This window comes from Mastomys coucha, unplaced genomic scaffold (genome assembly GCF_008632895.1).
Source record: "Mastomys coucha isolate ucsf_1 unplaced genomic scaffold, UCSF_Mcou_1 pScaffold22, whole genome shotgun sequence".
NCBI lineage: Eukaryota > Metazoa > Chordata > Mammalia > Rodentia > Muridae > Mastomys > Mastomys coucha.
Window position 1 is genome coordinate 230,442,501 of NW_022196905.1, and position 15,000 is coordinate 230,457,500.

The 15,000-nt window shown below is 43.6% G+C and overlaps 1 long non-coding RNA gene across 5 annotated transcripts in view; it reads left to right on the forward strand.

Annotated features, from left to right (window-relative positions):
* Nucleotides 1-2,396: 2,396 nt before the first annotated feature.
* Nucleotides 2,397-15,000, forward strand: part of LOC116069856 — a 35,726-nt gene continuing 23,122 nt past the window's right edge. For 2 of the 5 annotated variants that reach the window (XR_004110164.1, XR_004110167.1), the window contains exons 1-3: nucleotides 2,426-2,708; nucleotides 3,101-3,191; nucleotides 11,847-12,047. This is a non-coding gene — a long non-coding RNA (uncharacterized LOC116069856). Of the gene's footprint in view, nucleotides 2,709-3,100; nucleotides 3,192-5,451; nucleotides 5,535-11,846; nucleotides 12,048-15,000 lie in introns of all 5 variants that reach the window. The other 3 variants (XR_004110168.1, XR_004110165.1, XR_004110166.1) reach the window with 3 other exon arrangements.

Here is a 15,000-nt window from a genome sequence, read left to right on the forward strand (position 1 = left end):
GGGTTGACTGGAGGCGGTCAGGCTGCTGAGTGGTGTCTGTCTAAGGATGTGTCTGTGGCGTCCTGAGTTCACAAGTCAGTCACAGAACTTCTTGGAATTAACAGACTCCTGTTTTGTGGCTAGATAGCTTTAGCTTTAGCACCACCCAACCATCCACCAGTTTCACAAAAACAAAACAAACAAAACCCTAGACAGATCCAGAAAGTGTATACTGCTTGTCAAAAGGGCCACTGTCAAATGGAAATATGCCCCAGGTGGGCTTTGCTCTGGAAACCTTTGCAAAAGAATCAAACTCCTTTACCTCTCACCTGTGTCAGGAATCTGTTTTGTTTTGTTTTGTTTGTTTGTTTTTTGTTTTTTGCTATGGGAAGAATTGGCTAGTGTCAGAGAGATGGGCACTAAGCTGAAGGATGCTGCTTGCCCTCCTCCAGTTTGCCTGCAGGTAGGATGCTGTTCCTGCACCCAAAGATGGACTTCATGCCTGGCCTCGCATCCACATGAAAACAAGTAACCAAGGACGAAGACCATTTCTCTGATTTCTGGCACAGGGATGTGTAGGAAGGGCTCACCCAGCAGTGCAGATCTTGCTACAAATTTGACATCTCTTAACATCCAGATCCATTGCTTTTAAATTCATGACTAACAAACTCAAACCCAAACTCCCCTGGCGGGGTCCTAGCAGCATCTAGCTTGTCACATCCCACTTGTCTGACACACACCTGGAATCTTTTATTTTTAAAGTTGAATTCTCCAAATGCCTAATCTCAATTTTTTTGACCCTCATCTGTCCCCCATGTCTTTTTCTCATTTGCCTGTAGACAACATCCCTCCTTCCCATTTCCCAGTGACACTTGCTCTCGCCGCTCTTTGTGGTGAGGAAAAAAAAAGTCTGTGCTGTGAACACAGTTTGACATTTCCTGACATTTCATGAACTAATTACACTACAAATAATTAAGCATGTTCACATCTGTAACAAACGAAGCAAAATGGTTGTCAGCCAGTGTGATTGATCACCTCCCTGAGATTTGATCTGATGAGATTCTCCCCTCCGTGGGCTGGAGCTCGGTGCCACCAGTTTGTAATCATGCCTTCAGCCTTTTTTTTTTTTTTTTTTTTTTTTTTTTTTTTTTTTTTTTTTTATATGAGATCACACCGATGAGACGCTTGCAGGAAAGGATGGGAAAATTAATGACTACAATGAAATATTTGCATTTTTGCAGGGCCGGAAAAACAATGAACAAGAGATGTGTCACCCTCAATTATTTGGTGGTGCTAAGAGCTTGCAGACAGCTCCTGCTGGAGAGAGCTGTTGGGAAGCCCGGGGGGTGTCAAGCTGGCTGGAAAAATGTCAGGTGACAAGGACAACATTTTTTTTTATGCTACACAGGCCCACAGAAGCTCAGCTAAAAAGACAAATTACAGGAGCAATTTCTTATGGAGGGGGAAATTTGTCAGCCTTTAAGCTTGTTTCTCCACAAAGGTTGGACAGGGGCTTGAAAATAAGCTGGGCGGCAGACAAAAGAATGCAATCTGATATCTGCCAATCGATCCACCTGCCAATGGTTTGGTGGTCTTTGTTCCTCATGGTTTGGGGCTCTCAAATGTAGGCTGCACACGGTACCCAACTGGATGCTTCCTGCCTACTGGGAACTCATTTGGAAGGGACCCCAGTCTGCTGGAGACTTAATTTGGCTTTTTCAGAGGCAACTCCAGCCAGTTTTCTGGGTAAATTCCTCCTGAAGTTGCCCAAACAAATGGATTTATCATCCAACATGATGCCAGCCTAGAGACTCCAGGAGCCAGAATGCAAACAGAGAATAAAATAAATACCTTCGGATAAAGGAGGCGGGAGAGCAGCCTGCTTTGCCATGGTGTTTGTCAGTGACATTCTGATAATCATAGAGGCAAGAAGGAGCTTCTGAAGATTAATATCTAAAGCGCAAAGCAAATTCCATCATGTAAATTTCTCTATCATTTTAATTTCTTGGTGCGTTTATCCATTGATTTCAAATGGAATAAAGAAATCAATCTGCAATGCAATCAATGATTGGGAGTTTTAGCTATGGTTGTCCATCAGGTGACAGTTGGTCACAGAAGGGTGTGACAATTGGGCATATAGATGCACACCTACTATGCGCAACATGTGTAAGTTGTGTCACATATATTTATAAGATTTTTCAATCCTGCTATACACGTTCAGGTAGGGTAAGTGACTTGTCCAAAGTAACACACAGTGACCATGTGGTCAAGGCAGAATTCAAACCTGGATCAATTTAGCTCCAAAGATGAGGACCATCTCCTTCCTCTGTTCTACTAGTGTTTAGATTCTGAGTAGGTCAGTCTATTTCGTCCATTCCTGTGAGTGCTGACATGCATGTCACCTGGCTGGCTGGCTCTGGCTGCCTGCCCTCCTCTCTGAACCAGCACTCTCAGATTGGAAAGAGCATCTTCCCCTGGTCAGGTCCTCTGGAGCATCCCATGTCTTGCCCCCAATCTCCCTAAGAAAGAAATCAGCCTGCACGTTGGAGGGGGTCCCTGACTCGTCAAATCAAAGCATACCTAGTCCCAGAGGCCCCGAGGCAAAAGGCAGTTCTGTTCAGTTGCCCAGTAACGGAATTGGGGCTTCACCAATCTCCATTTTTATTTTATTTTTCCTTTGAATTCACAGGGAAGGGAGCTGGAAGACCACACATCCTTTGTAAAAACAGGTATTTCAGTGAACTTCCGGGCTTCTGGCCCTCCATAGCATGGGGCAGGCAGATTAAGCCTGGCTGAGGACTAGGTGAAGCGGCAGGATTTCCGGGTGGATTTCAGGGCCTTTCAGTTACTAGATCACTAGATCACAGTGCAGATTGGAAGCCTTAGCTGCCTTTCTTCTTCTTTGCATCAAAACCCAGATGTTTATCCGCCATTTGTCAGGCTAAGGCTTTTAAAGCTCCATTGTTGTGGGTTGTCCAGGGCGCGATAAATCCCAGCATTTTTGACCTTCATTCCACAACTTGACTTCAATATCTCCTAATTCCTTTTTATGAAACAAATTGCCTCAATCACCTTCCCATTTAAGCAACTGCAGCTTAAATTGTTTTTGTTCTTTCCTAAGTTCTTTGTCCAGATTAAATGCCGTTGAGCGGAACGCACCGCTCTCGGCTGAAGTGGGGAGGCCGATTCGATTAGTATAGATGCGGAATAGGGTAAGTACTGTGTCAGTGTCCTCTCTAGAAGAGGTGACACATCGAGGGATATTAAGAATGGCCATTTAATGTAAAATCTCAGATAATACATGAGTTAAATGGAGAAAATGAGAGAAAGCTTTTAAGCATCCTCCCAAGACGGATTGCAGAATAATATTATTGGACATGGCGGGGGCTGATTGACACCGTCAGGAGGCCATTATCGCAGTGGTGTGGAATCATTACGGCAAAAAGCATCTCCGAGCTGAGGCTCGGGAGAAGCAACACATAATGAGTTATCAATAGTGGACTGATGATTGCGCTCTATTATGTTACAAACAGAAACTTCCTGTTGTGTAATTCAAACCTAGGATTCAGATGAATGGGCCAGAGTGGAGCTCCATTTCCTCTGAGAGTAAGGGGAGTAATAGGCAGGGCGGGAGGGAAGGATGATAAGGCAGTCACTGGCAATGGTGGACCAAGGATTCAACAAATGCCCTTTAAAATTTCGCTTGTCCGTCCAGTAAAACTACTTGTAAAAATCAGAGGCAGCCACCATGCCTGGCTATCTTCACTTTTGAACTAGCAGGCTAAAAATCTTACTTATCTTCATTACTGCAGTTTTGGAGCCTGTAAACACGTGTAAGCATCTACTTTAACCCAGACTCTACCCTGCTGCACTCAAAACTGCCAAGAAGCCAATGTCACCCAGTGTCATCCTTAGTGTATAGCCAGGAGCTGTAGGTCAGAGAGAGGGCACAACTCCAATTTCCGGTTTGTAGATGAAAGGTGAGGTTGGGACTTGTATATTTCAAAGCCCAGCAACTTTCTCCCACAGCAGGTTGAGGTTGAGTACATATATATGAGCATGTGTGTGTGTGTGTGTGTTTGGCATGCATGTATGTATGTGTCTATGTATGTACATGTATGTATACAGATGTATATGTTATGCCTGTGTTTATGTGGTTACGTATATATGCTTGTGCTATCATGTGTATATATATGTGTGTGTGCACACATGCATATATACATATATGCATACATGTGTGTTTATGTGTATACATGTCTATAAATACATGCATGTGTATATGTGTATGCATACATATATGTATATGTGTGTACATATATGCATGTGTGTATATACATGTTTGTATATGCATGTGTATATATGTGTATGCTTATGCATGTGTATATATATGTATGCTTATGCATGAGTGTATATATGCATGTTTATTTTGTATATGCATGTATATATGTGTCTTTATGTGTATATGTATAAATATTTATACTATGTATGTGTGTGTGTTGTGTTTAGGTTATGACAAGGACAGATGTGATGAGGTAAAGGGACCTTATTATTTTGCATTCTGATTCTGGTTTAGAATGTCCCATCAGGGGTAGGAATTAGCCCTTTAATAAAACCAAAAGCCTGGGGAGGGCATCGATCAGCAGTATCTGTGTCTTGTTGACATCTGACCGGAGGACTCCTCCTGGCAGTCACCCATGATTGTGGGTGATGTGGGAGGCAGGAGTGCCTGCATAAAGCAAAGTAGGAGACAATGAGAAAGTGAAGAATAGGCCGCCACTGTGGAGCGGTGCACAGCGGTTCAAAGGCAAACCAGACCCATGGCTACTGATCCAGAAAGATCTCCTGGATTAAAATCAAAAGTCAGGATGGTGGAAGTGGCTCAGTGGGTAAAGTTCTCAGCATGCAAACATGAGGACCAGAGTTCAGATCCCCAGAACTGATGAAAAAGCCATGTTGACATGACACTCCACCTGTAAACCTATCTACTTGATAGAAGCAGGAAATCACTAGAACAAACTGGTTAGCCATACTAGCTGAAATGGTGAGCTCTGGGTTCTGTGAGAAATCCACCTCAATATATAAAATGGTCAGTAGCTGGAGAAGTAGCCAGATGTCAACCTCAGGTCTCCATATGCACATGTGAATGCATGCACATACATGAACATGTACTCTAAGAGTATGTACACACACACACACACACACATATTGAAAGAAAAGGTAAACATCATAATCAGTACTTGAAGTCTCAGTTATCTTTAAAAATAAAAGTATGTTTATGTAGACATATATGTGCCAGGGATTAGGCCCAGTGCTTTGCACGCACTATACACACTGCACTGTACTACACCCCAAACCCCATATTTGTAATTTTACAATAGGGAGAGATATACTTTTAAATGCATATGGACATCTTAACTATATGTGTGTAATACATGAATAATATATTTTATATCTACAATTACATATGCACAGAAAATGTTCAGAGATCTTCTGTAAGAACCAAACAGAACTGGCTACCACTGAGGAGGAGCCCGAGGCTCTCAGATGCAAGCAAGGTTTGTGTCCTCTTAGATAGATTTCCACATTTTCTGAAGCTTTAATAAAATGGGTATTATTTTATTAAAAAATACTGTCTCTGCTGATTTTTTCTTATACATGTCTTCCTATATCATCTGAATGTTTCATAGTAAACATGTTCACTCATAATATATAACTGATATTTATTTAAAAGTTAATATAGTCTGCCACAGTTTCTGAAGAAACACATTCAGTTATGTTTTGAAGTGATAGCTTTATTGAGATATATTGCATATACCATAGTATTTGCCTGACTAAAGTTCAGCAGCTTTTAGTGAGCTGGGAACTCTGCCATGAGTTTGGCAATTAGACGTCACAGCATCTTCATTAGGAGCTCCTACTCTGGAAAGTCTTTTCTCATGCTCCTTCCTCACCCCCAGCAATGGACTGACAGCTCTAGCCCATCTCTGTAGATCTCTATTCCTGTTTCTGAACATTTAACGTAAATGAAGTTCACAGCGTGTGATGCTGTGGTTTAACTAGAACTGTCCACCCCTGCCCAACCCTGCCCCATAACCTCCATGCTTAGCTGTTGAAAAACTGGCTTTCAGCTGGTTATCCTCTTTCAGAAGGATGTGGAGACTTCAGAAGGCTTGGCCTTAGCCTGGTAGGTTACTGGAGGTGCGCCATTGAAGGGTTTGCCTGCTCTACAGCCCCACCTCTTCTGTTTCTGCTTCTTTCTCTGTCTGCATCTGTCTTCTACGAGATAGGTAGAAGGCACCTGTGCGCAGGCACCTGCTTCACCATGGTCCATGGAGAGAAACAGTGTGCTCTGCAATCATGAGCTGTGGCACATTATTCTTCTCTTTCAGTTGCAATACCTGGGGGGTCATGATGATGAAGGAAAGTCTAACTCATATAGATTCTTCTAGGGGTGGCTTTTGTCCTCAGCATCACCATCACCTTAGCATACTTGTGTCTGCAAGGCACATCCATGCAGTAGCATGGTTGAGTTCTTTGATCCTTTCGAAGGCCAAATAATACTCTACTTTGTGGTTCTGCCATAGTCTATCATCCATTCATGACTTGATGAGCGCCTTGGATCTACAGCTAGGGACTCGGCTGTGCACATGCATGCATAGGCTTTGTGGTGGGATTGCTATGTGGAATGCTCACTCTACATTCACTATCTTGAGGAATCAACACAGCATTTTCCCAAGTAACTGTACCATTTTGCAATTAAAAGCCCAGTCTCTTGTCATCCTAATGAGCACATTTACTCCTGTTTAATAGAACGACATCCTAAGTCATCCTAAAAATGCACGAATCCATTTGTTGTGGTTTGAATATGTGCTCTCCCATCCATGCTCATGACTCAAGTGTTTGGTCCTCAGATACTGGTGCTGCTTAGGGAGGCTCAGAGGGTGGGGTAGAGATGGAGGAAGAGGACAAGATGAGTCCTTAGGTTATATCATCCTCATTCACTCTTACTTCACTCTCTTGGTTAGCCATGCTGGGAACAATGTCTTCTGCCATGTGTTCCAGCCACCTCCATGTCCTTACCCAAGCATATGGGACCAAATGAGCATAATGATGTCACTCTTTGAGACTGTGGGCCAAAATAAAGCTCTCTCCCTTATGTGTTTCTCTTGGGTATTTTGGTTACAGAGACATAAAAAGGAACTAATACCATTCTTATTGAAAACTGTCAGGGGAGCCAGGCATGGTGGCACATGCCTTTAATCCAAGCAGGCTGAGGCAGGGGAATCTCTGTGAGTCTGAGGTCGGCCTGTTCTACACAAGACAACCAGGTCAGGGCTGTTATATACAGAAACTCTGTCTCAAAAAAAAAAAAAGTAGGAAAGCTATGACCATGAAGCTGAATAGGAAAACATTCTTCCCCATCATTTTTCTTAATCTTTCTTCCCCCCTCAGAGGGAAATACATCTCCTTCTAGTAGCTTTTTTCATAGCTGTCTTGTTTTTACTTAAATATGGTCGAAATACACTTGCTGTTGTGTGATTGTTGCTTGTTTTATATGAGATCTCATAGATCTATAAAAGTAAAAAAATAAATAAATAAATTGGGAGCCAGAGAGATGATCCAGTAGTTAAGAGCACTGGCTGCTCTTACAGAGAACTGAGGTTCAATTCCCAGCACCCACTTTGGCCATCACATGGCAGCTCACAACCCTCTGGAACTCTAGTTTCTGGTGCCCTCTTCTGGTTTCTTCAGGCACCAGATATGAGTGTGATACACAGACATACATGCAGGCAAAATACAGAAATTAAATTTTTAAAATTACTTTTAAAATACTGTTTAAGTGGCTAAGATTAATTTTTATAGGTCTCTCTATATTTATCCTAGACTTTAGAGGCCAATTTCTTCCCTAGATCCATTCCTTTCTGGCTTTACTTTATGCCAGAGCACTGTTTGGCTTACATGCCCCTCCAGACCCCTGCTAGGGGCCATTGTGATTCTAAGGTCAGACTTTTAGAAGGAAAATTGTGGTTCTGCCTTTGTCCTGGGTTTCTGTGGCTCAGTTTCCACATGTGTGAAATGAGAATAAGGAATAACCTGTACTCATAAGGTGACAGAGGAACTAAGGACAGAGCCTTCAGCTGTGTGGCCCCTGGCCACTCCTCCCCAACGTTAGTTAAATGCTCAGTGTAGAGGCCCAGGCCCAGGCCCAGGAGAAGCCGGCTTTAGTGTAATTCTCCTTGATGTGAAGCTGTCTGGTAACTAAATAGTTCCATGTGTGATCATCAGGGACTCCCAGTCCTAGGAGTTAAGACCTCAACCCAGCAGAATTGGGTAAGGCTACAAGCCCTAAGCCTCACTCTTTGATTGAACTAAAATTGCCAAATGAAGGGTAATCGCAATAGCAGGTCATTATCCATTCAACCCAAGCTGGGCCATCACAAAGGATATTAATGTAGCCATAAAAATGAGTCCAGATCTTCAGGCTAAGCCCTCAAGAGAAGCCAGACAGAGGGGAAGAGTGAATATTGCCATCAAGATTGAGAACATGAAGCCTGCAATTGATAATGTGTAGCTGCCTCCATGGTTTGAGGTACAAGGAGCCAACTGTTTGTGATTCCAAGTGTCTGCTGACAAAAATCTAATGGCCAGCCTGTCCCCTGCTGACCCTCTTATCCCTAGGACTTAACCAGCCCTCACTTCATCTTGGACAAAGTCATAGATGAACTGTGATTATTGGACTCTGTAAAGTGATCAATAAATATTTGTTGAATTGTGCTGAATCAATTGGACTTTTATTTACTTGTTAACTCTCAAAGCCAATGGCAAACCCTTAGCCAACGCCCTTTGAATATGCTAATGAGACAGAAACATTGACTGGGTCATCAATATAGGATGCTATGGATCTGCTACTGATGGTGGCTGGGCAGGGGCTGGTTAACATAGATCGGCCGAGGCTGTTGGGCTCTCCTGAAGATGTGAAGCTAGAGATGTATTTGACTGGCTGACCCTTTCTTGCTCTGATGGTTGATCTCAACACTGGGTCTTATGTATGCTTGGAAGAAGATTCTCTGTCATCCAGAGTATTGAGCTTCTCCTCTTGTGTCCTCACTTCTCAGGGAAGATTCTTCATTGCTTGCCAACTCAAAGCCTTCTGTGATCCCAGGAGGAGCTAATGCTCCCATGATCTTTTTGCTTTTTCATCCTTCCTTCAAAACGGAATTAAGTTGTGTTTGTTATTGCTTGAATTGAAATGGGCCCTAATTCACTTTGTTGGTTAGCTTACTTTCAAAATCAAAACCGGTTTCCTGCTGCTTATTTTTAAAAAAGCCAAGAAGAGAGTAAACGTTCAATGGCCAGATCAAGTTTCTACTCTTACATTTATTCATTTCCTGTAAGATGATCAGGCTATCTGTTTCCCAGAGCAATGGAAACATGTCTGAAGACATGGGAAGGAAGCGCTGGGTCACTTAAGTCCCAATACACCTTTAAGACAACCTCTAGGAAGAGACCGGGGCCCTACAGAGATGAGGGCCAACTGTGCTGCAGAAACAACCAACCTTTGCCATGTCAGTTGATTTCACACCAACTGTGAATCAAATTTTTGTCAGCAAAGCTGTGGTCATGGTAGCCAGGCAGGGCCACCAAAATTGCCATAGTAGTATAAATGAAATATGGAAGTCAGGGATTATATAATGTGCCAGACATTTTTGTTTGTTTGTTTTGTTTTTTGTTTTTGTTTTTGTGTTTTTGTTTTTGTTTTGTTTTGTTTTGTTTTGGGTCATATTGACACAAACCTAGACACATATGGAAAGAGGCAATCCAGTTGATAATTGTTGCCATAGGATTGGTTTGAAAGAAAGCCTGTGGTGTATTTTCTTGATGGCTGATCGCTGTGGGAAGGCCCAGTCATCCAGAGACCAACAGCACTGGAAAGTGGAAGTGGGTATGGTTGGTATATCAAGGCACGCTGAGCGAACCAGGGAGAGCAAGTCAGTAAGCATCATTCTTTCATGGTCTCTATATCTGCTCCAGCCTCCAGGTTCCTGCCTTGACTACCCTGGAGGATGGACTATGCAAGAGGGCTGAAACGTATGCTTTCCTTCTCCGGTCGCTTTTGGTCATGGTGTTTATTCAGACAGTAGAGAACCCAACTCAGACATAGGTTCTCAAGTTGTTCTGCTTAGGGATCACATCTGTCAAAGCCAATCACCTAGTTATATTGACTTCAAAGGAGACAGGATGTGTGACCCTCTTTATGTTAGAAAGAAAAAGAGCCAGAGATAGTGGTAGGTGGCAGCAATGACTGCCAAACTGTACAACAAATGACTGTACAACAAAACCTTGACATAGGAAATCGGGGCATGGGCTGAAGGTGAGTTCTGCCAGTCTTCAATTTCCCCCTTTCCTCTCCCTTTTCTCAACTTTATCCTCTCATCTTATTCCTGAATGTGCAAAGCACTTTTCAACCTTGGGTAAAGGGGGGTACCATGTCTGACTCTCACCCATGTTCCAAGACCTCTCATCTTCCTCCAAGAGCCTCTCAAGTTTGTATCTGCCAAAAGCTAGACTGAAGAGCTCCTCTAGCAGGACACTCAAGAGGACAAAGGAGTCGAACAGATATTTTACAAAGAAGACAGATGGATGCCCACAGACACAGTGCTCAGCATCGTGAGTTGTCAGGAAAATGAAAGCTAGTAGGACAATTGACATGCCACCACACCCACTGGCATGGTTAAAGCTAAAGAGAATGACAGTGACAAATGTGGACAAGTATGTGGAGCACCCAGATTGCTCATCCTTGGGGAGTACATGAGATGATACCTCACTTTGGGGAAAGCTGTGGGGTTTTGTATATATAACTGAACATACAATGTTTTTACATAACTGAACTTACAGTAGCAATAGCATTTCAGTTCTAGAATATTTACCCAAGAGATACATAGTCATATGATTTTTAAATGAATTGTATGGGAGGGGTTGGTAGATGGCTCAATGGTTAAGAGTGCTTGCTTTCAGAGGACTAAAATCCAGTTCCTAAAACCTACATGGGGTGGCTCACAACCATCTGTAGCTCCCACTCTAGGGACCCCACACCCTCTTCTGACCTCCCATGGTAGTCACATGCAGGAGATATTCACAAGCATGCACATGCATCCATACACACAGGCACACACACACACACACACACACACATACACACACCACACATACACACACACCACTGCCCAAATCCTGATGCTTACAATTAGAAAAATGAATAAACAAACCAAGATATGATCGGATAACATAATTTAGCAACAAAAAGAAGTGATTGTTGGTATAAAAAACTAAATAGGTCCTCAAAATATGATACTCAATGAAGTGATTTTATACTATAAAGGATATAGTGTTTGAGTGCACTGACCCTTAAGAAAGTTCTGGAATGTGTGAAATTAATTCGTGATTTTTCTTTTTAATGGAAGAATCCTTGCTTCTGTGATGTGGAGTCAGAAATTGTGTGGAAAGAAGATGGAGAGAAGCTGGGTGGGACCTCATACTCTCTGTCTGGATGGGATGTGTGCTCTGTGGTACATACAAAGGCATTTGTTGAAAACATACAAACACACACATAGCATACCTGTCATAAATCACTGTAAACACTTAGAAATGCTATAGGTAAAATCTTAAGCCTTACTGAGCAATATCTAGGCTTAGATATGTTTAGGGCTAGAGTTTACTGATGTCTGAAACTTGCTTTGTGGCAATGGAAGTTAGTAAGGTGGACTGGTGGGGGATAGAGGATGGTTTACAGTAAAGCAAATGTAGTAAGAGTTTTTGTGTGGAGTCTGGGTGATGTGTCATTGAGAGTTTGCATATAACTTTTTCAGCCCATGCAAGAGAGGAAGACATCCCACGGGTTCTTGGACTTGGGCCTGCTTGACTGAGGCCAGACTTCACCATGCATTTGTTGTGTGGCTTGGACAAGCTTCTTAGACACATTGGTTTTGCTTCCTGGAGGAGCCGTGAATATTAAGACAGATCACATGCATTAAAACACAGATTCTGCAGTAAATACCAGGACATTTCAGGTACTTAAATTATTCTTCTGTTGGTCTGATCTTCTGAGGACAAATAACTTGAGGGCATCTTTGCTTTGTCATTCCAAATCCCTAAGTCTGCAGTGGGACTGGAAACTCCTATTCCCTTAACTCAGGCCAGGCGCACAGTGGTACTCAGGAAATGTGTGTAGGACAGGATCCATGGGGCAGCTGTGGCCATACATGGTGACACACCGTCTCTGAACAACAGCCATCGGAGGGGTACTACAGGAAGCAGGTTGAAGAGGACTCTGGTAGAATGAGCAGTCAACACTGTTCATTTGACCCTTTGTTCCTGAGCTCCTGGGGGATGTGAGAAGGCTGAGGGGAGAGGGTTGCAAGGACCATGGGCCCTAGCCAAGTGGTAGTTATGGAGACAGGCTGCCCGTGTGTGTGTGTGTGTGTGTGTGTGTGTGTGTGTGTGTGTGTGTGTGTGTGTGTGTCTGTCTGTCTGTCTGTCTGTCTGTCTGTCTCTGTCCATGTCTGTCTGTCTATGTGTGTGTCTCCAAAGCAACTCCCTCCTTCCCTCTGCACATACTAGAAACACAGGGCTCTGTTAAATGTGCAGGGGCCATGCCCCTGAATGCAGTTTCTATTATTACCTTTTACAAAGCTGAAGTAAGGATGTTCAAGAAAATCTTGTTGATTCATGTAATAGCTGTATTTAATACACCCATTGCCCTTAAGCTGGGGGAGGGAGGGGATGGCTGAGGACCATTCACAGAGCTGTAAAAAACACAACTATATTACTTGCAATAGAATGGCTAAAATCTGTCCCAGATCCACATTAGTGGAAGCCTGTCATCTCCCTCTTGTCAGAACATCAAATGTAAAAGGGTCTCCTGAAATGGGCAGTGTTACCCTGGTAGGCCAGCCAGGCAGTAATATCCTGTCAACTGTGCTTAGAGCCCCCCCAAAATTCTGCTTCCATAGCAGGGCACAGTCTCTTGAGAGAACCATTGCTGGAGTGTTTGTTTGTTTTTGATTAAGTTGCCTTCTCTGTCGGCCATTTTTAAGTAAAAGCCTCACCAGGAAAAGTTGTCGCTTGTCAACAACTCCTTAGATGTGTGAATAGTAACTTAGTACAGTGGCCTTAGAGTACATAAAATCCTGGCAGACTGTCATCTGAACCCCTCAGCCTCTTTTATGCCATCTGTAAAATGGGGCTGGAAACAGCAAGTACCCTTTGGCAAGGTGGCTGAGGGGGTTAAATGTGAATGAAGCTAAGGCTCCAGGCACAGCACCAAGCTCCCAGCGGCATTGGTATGCTAATGACATGGGTAAATGATGATGGATGGCCCTGGCTGCTGGGGTTAAGGAGTCTTCTGAATGCTAGCAGGAGGTCCAGCTTTGCGTGCAAATAGTTCAGATACAGAATAGAGAGCTAGGTGATCAGAGAGGTCTGAATGGTAGGACAAGGGGCCAGCCATGGGCGGGGCGGGCAGGGAGAGCTGAAAGTAAAATGTGTGTGGAGTGAGCCTAGAAACACGGGAGAGCTGAGGACAGGACTGCCATGCTCAGGGTGCTCCACAGAGAGCCAACTGTACTCTCTCCCAACACAGTATCTTGCAGGCTTGCATTGCCAGGCATTGCTCTTTAATTTGCACCCAGATGCCCTAGAAGTCTTGGTGTAAGGACTGGATCAGGACTCCACCCTTCCTTTTCTAGGAAAAGAGGCACAGATGGATGGATGGATGGATGGATGGATGGATGGATGGATTGATGAATTGATGGATGGACAGATAGACAGATAAATGAATGGGTGAGTGGGTGGGTGGGTGGGTGGATAGATGATGGATGTGTAGATGGACAGCACTCAAATTGCATCTGGGAAGGTCAGCTGAGACTAGGTAGAGGAGATCCTTAAGCCATGGGCTTAGCTTAAATCTCTAGCATCTCATGAATTAGCATAAAGTCCTAGAGTTGTCCATCCTGAGTTCAGATTTCCTCCTGCCCCTTCCCATCAGCTGTGCGACCTTGAACAAATGCCTGCACTTCTCTGGGCTTCAGTGATTTGCTTCTGTGTGGGAATAATGACTCCTGCCTTGCAGGATAGTTGAAGCTTACATGGATAAGCTGGAATCTCTTGAGCTGTGGTGCTGGTGCTGGTCTTTGAAGTTGTATAGTTTTAGGATGACACCCTTTCTCCATCTCTGGTTCTGTCATGTGCTGGTTATATGTTTCCTGCTCAGATGACTAACCTAGGGGAACTGGAGTGAAGGAAGCCTCTGGATGCTGGGTGCTCTGGGTGCTGAGTTGGTATAGTTGAGAACTCGATGTTAGATAGAGCATCTATCAGTCTGAGGGTACAGGAACCCACCCTGGGATTGGCTGACATCCACTTACCTTCTTGTCTTGCCCAATATGTCCCATTGTCTAAGGGTCATTGAAAAAGCACAGCTTGTCCTAGTATGGAGTTGCCATATGAGTCCTAGTGAAGGGCCTTTGATGGATAACCACAGTTAAAATCTGCCTTCCTCCAATGCTCCACCACTTGTGGACCCCTGCCCAAGTCCCTGCCTCTGCAGGGAAAGCCTGGTGCACCCAGACTTCTCTTTACTCACCTTGAGACTCCAAAACCCAAGCGAGAAACCACCTTTTTGCACTCAATCATAACAGGCCGCCTTAATCATAAATTAAGTTATAATGCTTGTGCCTACCAGATGAGCTAGCAAGAAACCTCTTGTCCTTGCCATAAATTAACTCGTTGATCAAATTTTAAATGAATTATAAAAGTTGAAAATTAAATCTGCCTAAATTAGGGGCTTCCCCTGTTATTTGAATGAAGCTGGGCTGCCAGCTTGGAGCTCAGAGCTCTGTAGACTCTCAGACCAAAGTTCTGCGAGCAACTTCCTGCCTGGGCATCCTTAGCCACACCCTCCAGAGCCACATGTCACTTAGCTTGCGGTGCCTCAACATCAGCAAAAAAAAATCCCAGTAATTT